Here is a 4459-nt window from a genome sequence, read left to right on the forward strand (position 1 = left end):
GGCTGCTTGTATCGCTTCTCACTGCTCCCCTGGTGTCTGATCCTGGCTCCCCTTGCCTTTGGGTCTGGACACACCCCAACTTGAAGTGCTTCATACATGCTGGCCTCAACATCTGTCCCCCATCTTACTTTTCTTCTCCTAGTCCTGGCTTCCCGAGTCCTCTCTCCTAAATGTACGTCTGCCCAGTTTTCCACATGTTAACAATAAAAGCCGATTTGTACTGGGAATCTATTATGTGCCAGTAATTGTCCTAAAGGCTTTCCATGATTATATACATTTCCATATTTTAGACAACAGACTTGCAAGGCAAGATTTGATTCCCAACTTTTCAGATGAGGACACAGGACTCAGAAATTTACTGTATGTAAGAGCTAATCAGGGATGGAGACAAGAATTCCAGATAAGGTCTGCCCAATTCCAAGTTCTTTTCACTCGCTTTACTGCCTCCCAGTTAGCACCAAAGGCGGACTCACAGTGTGTCTCAGGGCACAGAGGAGAGAGTGATTCGAGAGATTAGTAAAGGCTTTAGAGAACAGACAGACCTTGATGTGGTGTTGCAAGGATGTACCTGTTTAGATTTGGGTAGGAGAGATGCATTCACAGTTCAGCATTCCAACTGGGAGAATAACATGAGCAAGGCTCAAGGATGGAAAAGTTGAAGGGAATACCAACTGAGGAAGAAAAAGAAAAGGAAAGGAAAGAGAATGGGAAAACAAGAATGGAGGAAGGAGTGTTGCTCACCAAAACCTTGAGGTCTTAATGATAGTTGACTCTACCTGGGCATAGTTCCCTGTCAAGGTGCCCCTGCCCAGCTCTGCCATATTCTCTAGGCAATACTGCCTGACAATTCTTCACAAGCCACCAAAGTCTCTGTCCTGGGCTCTGCACCCCTTGCGGGGCACTGAGGGGTAATGCTACCTGCCTGCCCCTTTTGAATGATAGTCCCTCTCAGGACTGGTTCATGACAAGGCACTCAGACCAACCAACTCTATACAGACCATGCCACTGGGTGAGGACTTGGGAGGGCTGTGCCTCACCTGCTAGCCTGTTTTCTTGCCAGGAATCCCTGAGTCTGACCTCACATTTCTCTTGTCTCTGAGGTACTTCTCTTTCTATACCTCCTCATCAGCTGGTTGAGATCTACAGTTGTCTATGCAACGTGCCAGAACCAAGCTATCCTCTAACCTGTTGCTTGCACTTCTGTTAATTTTCATTGCCATCCAGAGTTAAAAGATCATCTATTTGGAAGATGAACCCCTGAAAAAGAAAAAAAGAAATTATTTCCTATTATAAACAGATACAGTGAAGAAATAGGAATTTTTTCCCTTATTACACTATTAGCCACTTAAATATTTTATATTAAATTATGGAAAGAAATGTAGGTGATATAGGTTTTTATGGAATGATAGAAGCTGTGGGGAGATAAGGAGGTTGATTCAAGAAAGAGCCCTGTGAGGCCTGTAGGGCTAGGACTAGAATGAAGCAAGAGGAAACACGAGGATGCAAATTTGAGGCCCTCACTCTGAGAGTTGTGCAGGTGCAGGACAGGTCTTGGTGTCCTGGTAGACTACGTATGTGGCCAATCAGTCCATTCCAACCCTTCCTTTCCCTACTTAGCACAGAACAGTTCTGGACCGTTTACCAAGATTCCCGAACATGTTTTGTGTTTTATAACATCTCATTTAGTTGTAACCCACTGTGTCAATGATATATTTTTTTGTTACACAGGGTATTTAAGCAGTGGAATTTTGTGTCTTAGATTTTTCTAACTCCTGCTTCCACTGAGACTGTTCAGATATAATTTCTACACACTGTCAAGGTTTCGTTTTCAGCCCTTTTATACCTCCTTGAAATACTTTAGTTTTTCAACTTTCTCCGTATTGCCTAGCCACAGTGCAGAGCAGTGTCTGGCCATCAGTGCAGAGCAGAACATCAGTCATTTAACCTAATTCTTTCAAATAAAGCCCATAAGTCTGTCAAACTGTCCTCCTTCCTGCAGTCTTGATTTTTTTTCTATGTGACATTCCTCAACAACTCTCCTTCTTTTCTTCCTCCTCCTCCTTCTTTGTTAATCCTCACCTGAGGATATTTTTTCATTGAGTTTTAGGGAGAAATGGAAGGGAGAGCGAAAGATAGAGGAACATCAATGTGAGAGAAACACATCGATTGGTTGCTTCCTGTACGAGCCCTGACCAGGGCCCAGGCCAGGAAGGAGCTTGTAACCAATGACATGCCCAAGGGACCTTTTGGTTCACAGGCCTATGCTCTATCCCCTGAACCAAACTGGCTAGGGCCCCAACACCTCTTCTTAAGATGGAGATCAGGCTTTATTCGAAATTGCTCTCTGCAGTTAAAAAGTTCCACATTTAAATAAAACAAACACCATTTTATTCAATTTTAAAATTTGAAATTTAGAAATGCTCTGTAATAGTGAAGATCTTAACATAATTTTCAAAAGATTTTGGTTGCTGTATTTTCACTCAACCAGTTTAATTAGTGATTCTATTAGGTGGAGCACACAATATGCTCAAAGGTCAATTTTGATCATTTTACATAATTAACACCCTGATTCTCTCTATTTTTTCTTCAGAGCACATCTCCACTAGGTATTATATTAGGTCTAGTAATAATTAATGTCGTTTTCTAATACTTTTTAAAATCGAATTTATTTAAACAATACAACAAAATTTAATCAACAATATAGTTGCTATTGTTTTCTACTACTTGTGCCCAACGTTCAGGAAGCATTTTAATCCCTCTGTTGTAAAATTCTTGTGATTTTGATGCAAAAAATTCGGTCAATGCATTTTTGAGGCATTTCTTCATTATTAAATTTTTTTCCAAGAAGAAAGTTTTGCAAAGAACGAAACAAATGGTAATCGGAAGGGGCAATATCAGGAGAATATGCAGGTTGAGGGAGAACTTCCCATTCCAACTGGCGCAGTTTTTCAGCAGTGATTCTTGCAGTATGCGGTCGTGTGTTATCGTGGTGAAGAATTACGCCCTTCCGATTAATCAGCGCGGGTTCTTTTTCTCTTAAAGCTTGGGCTAACCTTTCCAATTGGGCACTATACACTGCACTTGTAATGGTTTGGTTAGATGGTAAAAGTTCATAATGAAGAATTCCTTTAAAATTCCACCAAACACACAACATCACTTTTTTCACATGCAAGTCAGGTTTTGGCATGGGCTGCGGAGCCTCATTTTTGTCCAACCATTGAGGCCACCTTTTCAAATTAACATACAGCACCCATTCTTCATCTCCGGTAACAATTTGCTCTAAAAACGGCAAACGGTTTTGACGAGAGAGGAGCGAACTGCAAATTGTGACTCTTTGATTACGGTTGTTGTAGGTCAACTCATGAGGAACCCATTTTCCAAACTTTTGGACTTTGCCAAGTGCACGCAATTGATTGGAAATTGTTTTTTGTGAACAATTTAAAATTGTCGCAAGCTCTTGTTGGGTAATTTGAGGATTTTGCACCAAAAGAGCTTGAAGAGCTTCTTGATCAAAATTGGACACACGGCCTCGACCACTCTTGTCATCTAACGAAAAATTTCCCTCGCGAAATTTCTCAAACCAACGCTGGCATTTTCTGGCGCTAACTGCATCTTGACCAAGAGCACTACAGATGTTTTTTGCAGCCTCACTTGCTTTTCTTCCTAATTGGAACTCGTAAAGCATGCAGTGCCGAATATGCTCTTCATCCACCATCTTCTTAGCCCTAGTTTTGCAACAAAAACCATACCAAACACAAACTTTTTCAAGCAAAACTTGTTAATTGCACTTCACACGTTCTGTAGATACCACATGTTTGAAGGTTATGTCAATACAAGTCAACGCCAAGCAAGATTTTAAACGAATGTTAAAAACGACATTAATTATTACTAGACCCGATATCACAAGAAAAGTAAGTTTTATGACAGCTTTTGGACAACTTTGTCCATTTTCATTATCATATTGCTAGGTTAGAAGAGTCTAGCACCTGAACATCAAGTATTTGAAATGAGTTGGTTGGATGCTGAACAAATATCTTCAAAAACTTTTTAAATATAGACACACAATAATACACACAGATATAACAGTACAGAACATATTTTTTCATCGTGACACCAAGTGCTTAGCATATGCCCGGATGAAATCAATATTTGTTTTCTGTAACCTATACTCCAGAAAACATTATCAAGTTAGCATTACTTGCTCCTAGAAAAAAACACGTGTATTCAAGAATTACTAATTTCTTCCATAAGTGCTCAAAAAAGTATCAATTTAATAATCATTCCTGTGTTCAGCATAAACAAACACTTCAGTCTCATCTTGGAATCCACCTATCTCCGTAATTTCCCAAAGGCTAAGTACAAATTTTCTACATAGCCTAGATATAAATTACTTGAGCCCAGAGATTTAAAGCAACTAAATATCTTACAACCTTAGATGTCTATTTTCAGTTGCTATTTT

This window comes from Pipistrellus kuhlii, unplaced genomic scaffold (assembly GCF_014108245.1).
Source record: "Pipistrellus kuhlii isolate mPipKuh1 unplaced genomic scaffold, mPipKuh1.p scaffold_m20_p_11, whole genome shotgun sequence".
NCBI lineage: Eukaryota > Metazoa > Chordata > Mammalia > Chiroptera > Vespertilionidae > Pipistrellus > Pipistrellus kuhlii.